Source organism: Engystomops pustulosus, chromosome 2, assembly GCF_040894005.1.
Source record: "Engystomops pustulosus chromosome 2, aEngPut4.maternal, whole genome shotgun sequence".
Taxonomy (NCBI): Eukaryota; Metazoa; Chordata; class Amphibia; order Anura; family Leptodactylidae; genus Engystomops; species Engystomops pustulosus.
The window spans coordinates 77,729,071-77,743,475 of NC_092412.1; the positions used below are offsets into that span (position 1 = coordinate 77,729,071).

Genomic DNA, 14,405 nt, shown 5'->3' on the forward strand with positions numbered 1-14,405 from the left:
TGTCCACTTTCGGCAAATAATTGATAATCCATCACATCACATGGACAGATTTCTATTCACTGGAGTAAACATAGAAGCATTACACAAACAATATAAAATATTTGCTGAAAGTGGATAACCCCTTTAAGAGCAAAAAGAACTACAGTATTTGACATGTATGTATAAGTGCAAGTATGTAGGTATATTAATCTTCCTTAGATTACATCACATTGTTTGAATAAGGAGATGTGCACATTGCAGTGAAACACAGAGCTGATTTGTAGAATAAGTTGCAGGACTACCAAGTCAACATGTAAATGAGCTGTCAAAGGCTGATTAATCAGTCGGCACATTCATTATTTGCGTTGACACAACACAAATACAATTTGCTTACTTTTATCAGCAAGGCCCAGAGTCATTTGTTTATGTTGTAGGGATTTTTTTCTAAATTCTACTCAGAGGAAATCTTTGAGACAATATTTTGTTACTCTAAATAAACATTTCACTGTTTTAGTTGTATCTAATTAGGCACCTGTCACGAGGTGGATTTAATATGCCAGCTTAGTACATATAAGAATAAGAAATAGTGGAGCAATGCGAACAAAGCACAATAACCTTTAGTGAACATTTTGAAAGTTTTACATTAGACATAAAACACTTTTACTTTCTGTGATCTTTATTGGAATGAAATCCATTGAAACTTAGCTTTAATTTGACTTTATTGAATTTGTTTGTAACAACAACGAATGCTTGTAATTTTTACTTTGTATGTCTTCTTTTTATGTCACTAATAGAGTATGATCTTCACAACTACTAAAAAGTACACTTTGGGATCATTTGTATCCTACAAAATATTGGGGCACATTTACTTACTTGTCCGAGTCGCGATCCCTGAGGTGTATTCCCCAATGTTGATGCACATATGCCATGATCCACGTAGATCCTGCGCCCAATATCCTGCATGTGTTGCTTCTCGCTCTGGTCCGAGTTCACCTTTTTCTTTCCAGTGCATGTAAATGCTTGGATTGCGAAACAAATTTGAATGTCAAATCCTGTGCTTAGTACGAATCCATCAGATCGTCCGACGGCCAGCCCCCCGATTTGTGTCGCTTGAAAGCCGGCACGATTGTGACACAATCCCTGGCACGATCCCAGAAAAGTCAGGAAACCCGACGAAAATGCAGCCGCGGGACCCTTAGTAAATAAGCCTCATTGTGTCTATCTCATGCGGCCTAAAGTTCAGGGCATTGGGTTATTTAATTGTTAGATTTTAATTGTTGACATCTAAATATCAAGTGTTATGTCCAATAGTATTACAGTGGAACCTCTCTGAGATAATTTCTCAAACTTGCATTGAAAGCAGTTCCAATGGATGTTCTCCTCAGTATAGTGGAGCTAAAAATCTGTGCACAGCTAGCCACACACATATCCTGTCTTCTAAGCATTTTTATTCACTATTGCACATGCATGCACAAAACAAGTGGTGAAAGTCACTGGTAGACTTTCAGTAGACTTGCAGTAGCTTCTCACTGAAATAAAAGAATACAGACTGGGCATTTAGAATACAGTCCAGATGACCCCCATACACATAAGATGTGGACAGGACAGGACTATTGTGCATGCCCTCTCTAATACTGTTGATAAAAGAATAAGTAATTACCACATATACTTGAGTATAAGCCAAGTTTTTCAGCACAAAAAATGTGCTGAAAAACTGAAACTCGGCTTATGCTTGAGATAAGAAAAAGAATTAAGTCAAAACTCCCCTTTCCGCCAGCCACCCCCGCAGGGCTTCTCTTCTTCTGTCAGTAGTTGCTGGTCCAAGTGCACAGTGGCCGTGCAGCTATGACATGTGCACAGACCAAAAATGGTGCCCACTTTCAGAGCAGTGCAGGGTTCTCCAGATTAATGAAGACTTTGCACCAGTTTTGATGAATGTGGCACTGTCTGCACACTGCACAGGCAAACTGCACTTAGTACAGACTGTACAAGTTTTGATAAATGTTAGCCACTCTATCAATGCAATATTAAAATATAGGAATTGCTACCAGTAAACAGAAGGATTATAAATTGTTTTTTTCCACAATTCAGCAATGGGATGGCTTTGAAATTGAGTATGTTCTGCAAAAGATAGTAGTTAAGATTTTAAATGCTTATTGTAAGTGAGACGTTCCTTTTAAAATTGGTTTTACATATTGTATACAAAGAGGTGAAGCTCCTTTAGCAGCGCTGGAAAACTAGTGCCCAACATTTAGTTAGTTGGTGTACAGTATGTTGATTTCCTGACTCTTTAATAGATACTGCTGAATGACAGCCATGTACTTAATGACTGTCATGGCAATTATCAAAGCCAAGCAATGATGTCATAAAGGGCACCAATGGATGCCAGGATCCCAATTCATGAGGTTTTCAATACATTCTTGATGACCTGTCAAGGTATATTAGCGTCATTTGATTGTAAAGAGGTTACATTTAGAAAATAAATATATTATTGAAGTCTACACATATTAAGAACATGTAATATATTGTCAAAATGATTCAAAATGTGTAACAGTTCATTGACTATTCTCTAGTGACTCCTGCTGGCAAATGCCAACGTGTACGTGCTAAGTTGGAATTACATCCATTGAAGTCATGTTAAATAGTATTAGTTTAGTATAAAATGTACTGGATCTTGCATATTATTATTATTATTGCTATGAATAATATATATAGGATTATTGTATATTAATGATGTATTGCTGTAATTATTTGGCATCAGTGTATTTTGGATGTTTACTAATAAATACATTAGCCCCATAACACAACAATTGATTAAGAACTAATTATTATGGGAGGCCTATTAGGTAGATTCATTAAATGGCTAAATTTAGAAATGAAAGCTATAATATGAGTCATTGCTGCTGTTGAATTTTTCTGAATATATCTGGTAATTTTGTCACTGTCGATGTGACAGCCTTCCTTATTAGAGGGAATTTATATGTAGATGTTAATTATTTGAATATACACCAATCTCTGTGTCCATTTTCTGCCAACACGCTAAGTAAACAGGCTGAGCTCCAATGATAATTTTGTTAAGCAATGCATAAAAATACAGGACAAACCAGATACACAGAAATCAAATATAGATCATATTCAGCGAGTTGATAAAGGTCACAGAAATGAAGTACTACTTTTTATACTTCAAATTATGCAAAGTGTTACCAAATGAGAAATATTGCTGTCTGAAATAAGAGCATTACTTATGTGTTTCCTATAATTTAATTGCTGACTGCTTGGGCTGAGTACAATGTTACTTGCCAAATTCAGCAGTCAAGGGAACATCTTGAACCCTGTGAAAACCACCTCTTCGGCTAAGTACATTTTCAGAATTGTGCTATGCACTCCTTTAATCATTGATATATTAAGAGACATACTTTGACCCTTTAAGAGCTATAAAAATGGAAAAATACCTAATACAGATAAGTGGAATGGCTTCAATTACATCAAGTAATTGCTGACTATATTATTAATGTCAACATAAAGGCACAAAAGCATTTGTGGGCCACTGGAAACACACTAACAGACAGATATTCAGCTTATCGAAACCTAGCTAAAAGATTTTCTTAAGTAAAATCTGTCTATACTGCAGACTACAGGGATCTAGAGATGTTACAGAAGCAAACAAAGTCTATAGCCCCCTAAACGCAATGTGCTTGGTCCATAGAAACGGACCCGTGTGCCGGACAGATCCCATGGTCAGAGCACAGTGCGGTGGATGGGAGTCCTTGAAACATACAATATTATGATGGAAGGAGTCTTGGAAATTTGACCATTTCAATACAGCCAGAAATGGAGATATAAAAGGTTCTTTCGACTTCCATTCGGGGAAAAGAAATGCCCTCATTATAATGAAAAGGTAAATAGAATTTAATATTAGTAATTAGTAATTTTAAAATTCTACAATATACTCAAACCTAATAAAGCAAAGTATTTTATTTATGATGTGCAAGACCCATGTATGCATTCATGATTAAATAATCATACACATTAGTAGGGAAATTGGACCCATTAAGGTTCAGATCTCGTTCACACTGGTGGCACCAATAGTGGGTTTTACCCTTTAAATGGTGGTGGCACACGGATGCTGCCATTTTCCCAAGGATCATCACTCCCAAATGATGACACAAGGGAGCATTTAATTGGCTTTATGCTTGTGTAAACATCATATTCCTACTATTAACTATCATCGCAGGTGTGGTAGTGTGAATACATTGTTCCATGTATTCTAAATTAACAAATCATTTTATTGGGAAAACGGATGTGCAGAATATCCATGAGTCTGACCAATGAAATCTCTTTAAATGAAAATAATGTTTTTTTACATTATTAATACAGGCAGTCCCCGGGGTTACATACAAGATAGGGTCTGTAGGTTTGTTCTTAAGTTGAATTTGTATGTAAGTCGGAACTGTATACTTTATCATTGTAACCACAGGCAAATTTTTTTTTTTTGGTCTCTGTGACAATTGGATTTTAAAAATGTTGGATTGTCATTAGAACCAGGATTAACAATAAAGATGAATTACAGACACCTCTGATAACTGTTATAGCTGTTTATTGTAGCCTAGGACAAAAGTACAGTAAATTACCAAAATCCAGAGGTCCGTTTGTAACTAGGGGTTGTATGTAAGTCAGGTGTTCTTAAGTAGGGGACCGCCTGTACTAGTTTTACCATAACTCAGGCCAAGACCAACAAGCAAGGAAACGGCTGTCATTGCTACCATGCTTTCTATCTACAATCAGTTATTGCTTTGTTTTCTTTGCTTTTTACATGTAATTTATATATTGTAGAGTTACATTTTTTGCAAAGTCATTGGTTGCCCTTGTAATTTTGCAATACCTGGAATTGGTGCTTTTTTTTACCACTGTTTGTTGACAAAGTGACATTTGAAAACCATTAGCATTTTAGGCACACTATCATTTCATTGTTTGTTATTTTACAGTACATGAAGCGCACAATAATAAAAAGTCTGAAGTGATAAATTTCAGTATCTTTAGCAAAGACTAACAAATTACCTATATTTGCAATTTACTATTGTTACAGTGTGTAAACAATGCAATTATTTTTTGTTTCTATGTAAAATTATAAATTCATGGTTCAGAGGTTTGCTGAACCATCTGCCATAGTTACTGGATGCAATTAATTATACTTACTTTAGGCTTACTAAAAGACGTCTCAGAAATTACCTTTACAGCACAATGCTGATAAAATGTATATAGCATCATTTAAAACATATTTTATCCTTTTTAAAGACAGTGCAGCTTCATGTTTTGGAATTAGTGAGACAGTTAATTAGTCAAATTGGATAGCGCATTCCTATTTCTCCTAGATCCGACAAAATGTCTTATATTCAACTTTTCAGTTGGTAAATTATGAAAAAAAAAATATCTTAAATGTTGCTTTTCTGTTAAGATTATAGAAAACATGTTATATGTTCTTTTCCTTTTTTTTAAGAGTACTACTTTTCTTCCTAAGGGTTGGCTGGTGTTGTTGCTATTGAACTGCGTTGATCCGAATAGGACAAAAATGATTTACTAGCTCTCCTTGTAGCATGTTTTCTGCTCCATCTGTGCTTTTTACCTGTTGTGTGTACACATTGGCACCAAATTGCTGACAATGAACCTTTACTTCAGACAATTCCCAGTTGCCACATTCTCCAAAATCACATCTCTATATTATGTATCCTAAGAATATTTCCCCTTGCCCAAGAACAATACTTGTCTTTTGCCTTGGAATCCCAATTTGCCACCTGTAGCCCAACTGTTTCTAAGAGACACTTCTCTGGGGTAAATGAAATTCCATCCCCAATGTGGGGTTGATGGGGAAGAACTTGCACTTCTTCAGAATCTGCTCATTAATGTTTCCCTATCTCTACTATCTCTAGGCCACTTCCTGCCTTATACAAGTCACATGCTGTTAGCTTGCATGCTCATTGAGGCTCATTAAACTTTATTAGGCCCAACCAGGTCAAAACAGTGATGTCTACAGGAATTTGTTCCTTCTGGAATAGATATCCTGGTTTGGCTTAATCCTACATCATGTGATGCTTGGTGTTAAGGGGGCGGCAAAAGGAGGTATTGTTTTCCATTTCCCATCTTGGAAAACATATTTGCATATTTCTCAGTCACACCAGCCTTAGGGGCTCATTTGCTTAATTTTAAAAGCCTTTTTTGTAAAAGCCAGGGCATAAAGAGCTGAAAGAAGAACAGATCCTTCCAGAGGGAGCACACACCAGTATGTTAGTATGTGTGGTTTATAATCCATGATTATGGTGGTAAATAGCCTTAAATAATGGGCTTAAGAGACTTTTAAAGACACTAGACTTCATACTGACTTAGACAGATAGTAATTCCGTGTAAAAATGAAAATTTTGGCACAATTTTTGGCATGTATTCCATTAACCAATTCAATCCGAGGTGTAGTAAGACGAGAGGCATAAATATTGCCAGATTAATTATCCCACATCAGTCGTTGTGATACATCTGATGTAAGATAAGACAATTACTTTTTAACTGTCACTGACACTTTTGATAAAATGCCCCAATAACTCCGATATGAAGTTGTGTAGGCATGAAAAGTGTTTCTCACCAGAATATTCTTAAAACATATTTTTTTCCGGATATCAAAATATTGTCTTCCCTACAGTACATGAAAGCACAATATCCACAGGTAGAAAACAACATGGATTGTCCTTAGTTTTTTTAATAGCCTCTAAATTGTGAAAATTAGAAAAGGTATATGGAAATAAAGGAAATACAATTTATAAAATAATCTTGACTTATGCAGACTGTTACAATGCATCATTATTTTTGCTAATTTAATTTGTAAGATTTTTTTTCTATAATACAATAGATTGCAGCACTTAAAGCTATTTCAACTTTTAGTATATTCTGTATAGAGCTAATGAATTGAATTACATTTATTCAGCTCTGCGAAAGTAACAAAACAACCAAAGGCTACAAGTGCCTGAAAATTGGATGGCAATGCAACTTATTGAAGATAATAATATACTTTTATAGCAACTGTCAGGGAGGGCTGTCAATCAATGAAAATAAATTGCATAAACTTTGGGAAGTGTAATTTCTACTAAAATAGATTTGATTGACATGTTCATTTTCTACTTCCTTATACTTGTCTGCATTGGATGCTAGTATGAAAGTGTGAATCAGGTATGAGTACAGTGGTTAGTTTGGAAGTACTTAAGCTGAATAACTGGTAAATGTAGCAAAGCTTTATTTGTTAGAAGATATAGATGTGTTTATTAAATAAAGGAACTAAACAAATAAAATGTAATATACTACTCAGTGAGTTCATTCAGTACATGCCTGGTGTATTTTTGTGTCTAGTCATCAATACTGAAAGAGAGAAGTTCCTCAAAAGCAATTTTTTTTTCATCCTACCTGAATATGTAGTGTAAATTGTGTTTCAGGGGATACAAAAACATATCAGTATAGTTATTTGACAGATAATATAAACAATTTAAATTAAATCAATATTCACATAAAAGTAAATTTTATATATTTTACATATACACTCACCGGCCACTTTATTAGGTACACGATGCTAGTAACGGGTTGGACCCCCTTTTGCCTTCAGAACTGCCTCAAATCTTCGTGGCATAGATTCAACGAGGTGCTGGAAGCATTCCTCAGAGATTTTGGTCCATATTGACATGATGGCATCACACAGTTGCCGCAGAATTGTCGGCTGCACATCCATGATGCGAATCTCCCGTTCCACCACATCCCAAAGATGCTCTATTGGATTGAGATCTGGTGACTGTGGAGGCCATTTGAGTACAGTGAACTCATTGTCATGTTCAAGAAACCAGTCTGAGATGATTCCAGCTTTATGACATGGCGCATTATCCTGCTGAAAGTAGCCATCAGATGTTGGGTACATTGTGGTCATAAAGGGATGGACATGGTCAGCAACAATACTCAGGTAGGCTGTGGCGTTGCAACGATGCTCAATTGGTACCAAGGGGCCCAAAGAGTGCCAAGAAAATATTCCTCACACCATGACAACACCACCACTAGCCTGAACCGTTGATACAAGGCAGGATGGATCCATGCTTTCATGTTGTTGATGCCAACTTCTGACCCTACCATCCGAATGTCGCAGCAGAAATCGAAATCAGACCAGGCAACGTTTTTCCAATCTTCTACTGTCCAATTTCGATGAGCTTGTGCAAAATGTAGCCTCAGTTTCCTGTTCTTAGCTGAAAGGAGAGGCACCCGGTGTGGTATTCTGCTGCTGAAGCCCATCTGCCTCAAAGTTCGACGTACTGAGATGCTCTTCTGCCTACCTTGGTTGTAACGGGTGGCGATTTGAGTCACTGTTGCCTTTCTATCAGCTCGAACCAGTCTGCCCATTCTCCTCTGACCTCTGGCATCAACAAGGCATTTCCGCCCACAGAACTGCCGCTCACTGGATGTTTTTTCTTTTTCGGACCATTCTCTGTAAACCCTAGAGATGGTTGTGCATGAAAATCCCAGTAGATCAGCAGTTTCTGAAATACTCAGACCAGCCCTTCTGGCACCAACAACCATGCCACGTTCAAAGGCCTCAAATCACCTTTCTTCCCCATACTGATGCTCGGTTTGAACTGCAGGAGATTGTCTTGTCCATGTCTGCATGCCTAAATGCACTGAGTTGCCGCCATGTGATTGGCTGATTAGAAATGAAGTGTTAACGAGCACTTGGACAGGTGTACCTAATAAAGTGGCCGGTGAGTGTATATTTATATGTAATATATTTTGATTTGCAAATGAAAAATAATATTAATCAGACATTTCCTTCTTAAACTGATAGATTAAAAGACTTTTCATAATACATAAATGTTGCCTTCTTGTCTATATTTTCTGTTTTATAATACATTTCTAGTTCCTATTCCAAATTTTTATACTGACCCTAAATATGCAGTATTTTAATGCATAAATGAGATAAGTTCTAAGGAATTTAGAGAATTCATTTTGTCATGCTCTTGATTACTTTTTTATTTAGTACCCTATCCACAATATTAAAAGAGAATTTTTTCTTCTTAAGCCCCTAGTGTTCCAGAGTGAACTTAAGCAGACATGTCAGCAGAAAAGAGCCCTTTTTAATAACATATTTTTAATAAAGTTTCTATCATAGTTTTTTACAGGAAAAAAAAAACTAAAAAACTAAAACAAAACAAAGGGAGATAAAGCTTACGACAGAGGAGGGCATCCAAGGTTCAGGAGGCTCTCTCACAGTAAATAAAGCGGCGTTGAAATAGATTGTATTTGATACAGAATGATTACAAAAAAGGAATAATGGGGGTGAGATGGAAGATAATAGTAAAAGAGCATTATAACTCATAGAAAAGGATCAGTGTATAGTCAAAAGAAAAAAAATCTATGCTTTGGTAACGTACACTAGCTTTATAACAAGAATGAAGAAAAGTACCAACATGGGTTAAAGGTAGAGATGACCAAATTTGATGTCTGCTTTTGAGTTATGTATTCATCCAAAACTCTAGTTCATAGCCATGGCAGGTTGCTAAGGGTGTCCATTTGCCAGATTGGCTGTTCTGTTGTCAATCCGGCAATACGTACAGGTCGGACCGCCGAACCAAACGTGAACGTGGACATAAAGTCCACTCATCTCTTGTTACGAGTGGTCTTTTAAGGAAACTCACATTTAATCAAGCCTTCTTTACCAGCTTGTGTTATAGCCCTGGGTTTTGGATGATTTCCTGATTCTTGAAATGTTATTTCTAACAGTTGTAGGTACATGGAAAATAAGAGTCCTATCAGTCTTTGGTAGGTTTTCTAGGGCTAAAGTTAAGATTGCTATGTGGAGGTCCTAGGTGGATATCTGAAAATAGGTTTCTTAGCATGTTAGGTGCTGAAGCTAAGGTTAGGGTTAGTTAGTGGCTTAAAAAATTCCTTAATCCAATATCACTCAGTTTTACCATACGATAAGTTGTTGAGGTTTTTCTTTGTAACATGCTTTTTTCCTTTCACAGGCGGAGCCTCCAATCACTGCCGTATTGTGTTTGTAAACAGAGAGCGGCATTGACGTGAATCTATATCTTCTATTTGTATTCAGAGCCAAGCACTGATCACATCTACAGCTGTACTCCTGCTACTGCATTCATTTCTGTCATCACTGGTCTCTGAATACAAACAGAAGCTGTAGACACGCATAATCAACAGAACTAGCAGAAGCTATCAGTGATGGGAGGCACTGTGGGACCAGGTATTGAGAGAGAGGTGAGCATAAGTTCTTTTTTATTTTTAAAGCCCCTCCCACCCCCAGCCAAAGACAGAATAACCATTTTAAGGTAACAATTTTACCCCCAGTAAGTATATTTGCTCACATAATTCTGTGCCTATGCAGAGACTTGTGTTTCTGTAGAAGGTGACTATCTTAAATAGTAGTCTGGTTTAATATTACTAGTTAGAAATAAACTGAAATATACAACAAACATTTACTTGAGTGATGTAGAGTATAAAGACAAGCTGCATCATGTCATCCAATGCCATTCCAATGTTTTTTGCAAAACATTTGACTGAAGATATGGATAGATGATGCTTGGATCCTCAGCTTCCAATACATTATTGATTAGATAGTTCAAGATGTAAGTCAAACCAGATATCAACTGTCAAAAAAGTTTGACTAATACATATTAAACAAAGGGATGTTAAATAAATGAAAAGCAATTTCTCAGACTTATGCAACAGTTAAAGTTAATACTACAGTCAAAGAAATGCTACAAAAAAGTTTCAGGTTTTTCAAGGAGAGTAAAGAATATCCTGATCGCACTTGTTGTTAAATAGTCCTTGTGATCAATGCATTTCTCTTTATATCATTTGACCCACATTATAACAGTCTAGGTCACGTGGAATTTGTTCTGTTAAACAGAATTCACATATTTTTATGCAAGTAAGCTGCAGGATGATCCTGAGAGTCACACGCTACAATACTGACTACAAATGGTGATAGAAACAGAAAAATGCATGTAATAGGTGTGAGACACTGAAGGGGTTAACTGTGGATGGGGGGCAAGTTTCCCCTGGGTTTTCCTACTATGCAAGGCCTTAATGTGTTGTCCAGTACCATGGACACAGGTGGTGGGAGCAGCCTAATCAGGCTGCATAAAGCTGCTGAGCAGAGCTGAGAGAGTTGGCTCTGAAAGGAGGCTGGAGAGCATACACAGCCCTGACTTTTGTGCCTGGAGCAGCGACTTATTTTATGTTCTAGTGGTTAGTTAGAGGAACTCTGTTTAGTTACCACCCAGGCGGGTAGGATTTTGTTTGTTTTGTTGCCTAAATGTGAAAGCTGTTTTATTTTGTTCCTGCTGTTGAAATAAACGCAGGAAAGACCTGTTTTGGACTGTACCTAGGTGTCACTGTCTTGAACTACATCACAAATTTATGCTACCACAGTCTCTACTGGGCCAAATATCCCACATTGGATACAGTGGGATTCATTAACACTAGCAAACTATGAGGGTTATTTATCCTAGCAATCCAGATGCATTGCTGAACCTTCTGAAGATTTATCAATAGCCACAATTTTGACACAAAATCACTCCAGCACAAAGGGGGCGTAGACTGAGAAGCAAGACCCTGAGCTCTTATGAGGAGCAGTGTATCCCTTGTATATACAATAGCAGAGCTCAGCCAGTGTTTACACCACATTGAAAAAAATGATTTTGTTAACAATACAGGCGTATCTAGCTGGCAAGTCGAACCCAAAGAAAAATGCATACAAAGAACATATAGGGGGTCATTTACTAAGGGCCCGATTTGCGTTTTTCCAGACGGGTTACCCAAATATTTCCGATTTGTGCCGATTTCCCCTGAATTGCCCCGGGATTTTGGCGCACGCGATCGGATTGGGATTGCTGACATGCACGTGACGGAAATCGGGGGTGTGGCCGAACGAAAACCCGACGGATTTAAAAAATGTGTTGCGGAGCTTGCACTTACCTTCACTAGGAATAGGCCGGTTAACTTGAGCGCGTTCCGATGCTCTTCAGCGCAGCAGTGCCACCTGGTGGACGTCGGAGGAACTGCCTTAATAAATCCTGTCCGGACCCGAATCCACCGCAGACAATGCGCCGCTGGATCGCGAATTGACCAGGTAAGTAAATCTGCCCCATAGAGTGTCAAGCTACTACCCCGAATCAAGATGTGGAATTTCTGCAGAACATATAAATAAAACCACTTTCAAGTGCTTTGAATAAAAAAATAAAAGAGGTTGCAACCTGTCTCCTTTTCGTTCATCCATTGGTCTATTTGGTACCCGTACCCACTGCCTTGGAAAAAACACACCACAGTTATCTGGCGGGCATATGTGGGCTCATATGTTTGCTGGCTTGAATATGCATTGACTTTATTCAACACGCTGTTTTATTGTTGTTTGAGAGTATAATAAGTACCGTTTAAAGCATTTAACGAGTTTTGGGCGATTTGCACTATGGATCTGTTTTCCTTCTAGTACACATAAGGATCTGAAAAAAAAACATATATACGCCGATTAACTGCAGTGCATTTTCTCCAAGGCAGTGTGTACCAACTGGTTTGGAAACGGGTTGCAAGCTTTTTATTATTTAATCAGAGCACTTGAAAGTGCTTTTATTTATATTTTCTACAGAAATTCCACTTATTGATTCAAGGTAGTAGCTTGGCACTCTATATCTTCTTTGTTTACACTACTTGGAGCCTCTTTTTATAGTTCATGAGCTTCTATTTACAAATAATCTGCTAAAGCAGCAGCTCAGAGCACGATAGAAAAGAAGTTTGTTTGGGAGTTTGCAGACTAAGAAGTATCCCCGTGTTGCAGTGTATGATGAGGAATACTGGCCAAAATTACAGGAGGGCAGCAGTAGATCAACACTGGATGATCCCATCACGAGATGATAGAAGCCACTGCTGAGGATGATCATTAGGTGCAGCTTGTCAGATACCTGGGCTCTGCTGTGAGTGTCATTTTCATGCTGGGGTGTGGGAGAGAAGAAAAGTAGAGCTTATAGGAGTACATGTAAGTTCCTGAATCAAAGATTGCACCTATATTGCACCTAAAGTAAAGTGCAGTTGCAAAATCAAATTCACAAGACTCACAAATGATTAGTAAGAGGCATAAACTCATTACAAATGGTTATAGGTTATGATTAGAGATGGGTGAATTTTTCAAAAATTCGATTCGCGGAGTTTGCAAAATTTTCCGACAAAATTATATTTGATCCGAATCAAATTATGGCGAGTCACATTAAAAAACAGGTATTTCCTGCCTGCAGAGAGCCTGTGAGGTGTTGTAGAATGTTGTGCCATGCTCAAATATGCATAGTGTGTGTTGTTTGGTCTTCAAACAATTCTGTGTTTTAGTATGACATGGACATGACAGCCGCCGCTCTTAGATTCGCTTCACTCTTCAATTCCATGGGCTTGTACAGAGGCCAACTTCACCAAATAAGTGAAGCAGGAACGCAGCCTGACAAGGTGTCGTCTGTGCCAGCTCGAAAGGACTGAGCTGAGGGCCAAGATCCCACTATAACATCAAAGAGTGCACTATGTTGATTTGACACGGATTTCTTGATATCAACTTTAGCAACAAAATAGAATTGAAATTTGGGGAATACAGAACCCCAAAAACTGACACCCTGGATTTCTAGCAAAAATCACTCCATCAGCTACTGAGAACAAGCAACTAGACACTAGACACAGCACATGCAGTGTGAAATGACAGGATTGCAAATGGCCATCTGTTTTTATAGGGCTGTGTGACATCACATAAACCTGATTGGCTTACATGTCTGCACATGTGATTGAGGGTGTTCATTCCTCTTCCCAGAGTTCTCTGCCCCATGTAACACATTGGGGCAGATTTACTTACCCGGTCCATTCGCGATCCAGCAGCGCGTTCTCTGTGCTGGATTCGGGTCCGGCCGGGATTTATTAAGGCAGTTCCTCCGCTGTCCACCAGGTGGCGCTGCTGCGCTGAAGAGCATCGGAACGCACTGGAATACACTGAGCCGAGCTGAGTGAAGGTAAGTGCAATTTTCGCGACACATTATTTTTTTTTTTATGCGGCTGTTTTTCCGAATCCGTCGGGTTTTCGTTCGGCCACGTCCCCGATTTCCGTCACGTGCATGCCAGCGCCGATGCGCCACAATCCGATTACGTGCGCCAAAATCCCGGGGCAATTCAGGGGAAATCGGCGCAAATCGGAAATATTTGGGTAACACATCGGGAAAACGCGAATCAGGCCCTTAGTAAATGACCCCAATTTTGTTCATTTCCATTTTGCTAACAAAGGGGGGGGGGGATGATTGTTCCCATGAATCACCGTAAACTTTGGATTCCTGCAGAACCGAAGTTTTCCTGAAGTTCTAAATTTATTCCACTTC

At 38.2% G+C, this 14,405-nt stretch overlaps 1 protein-coding gene and 1 long non-coding RNA gene across 5 annotated transcripts in view; one reads left to right on the forward strand and one right to left on the reverse strand.

The window, feature by feature from the left end:
* Positions 1 to 14,405, reverse strand: part of PCDH9 (protocadherin 9) — a 1,504,706-nt gene that overhangs the window by 79,933 nt on the left and 1,410,368 nt on the right. The gene's annotated exons all lie outside the window — the stretch shown is intronic.
* The window catches only part of LOC140116539 (uncharacterized), a 44,936-nt gene continuing 40,634 nt past the window's right edge, over positions 10,104 to 14,405 (forward strand). The window contains exon 1 of the long non-coding RNA XR_011852799.1: positions 10,104 to 10,263. This is a non-coding gene — a long non-coding RNA (uncharacterized lncRNA). The remainder of the gene's footprint in view (positions 10,264 to 14,405) is intronic.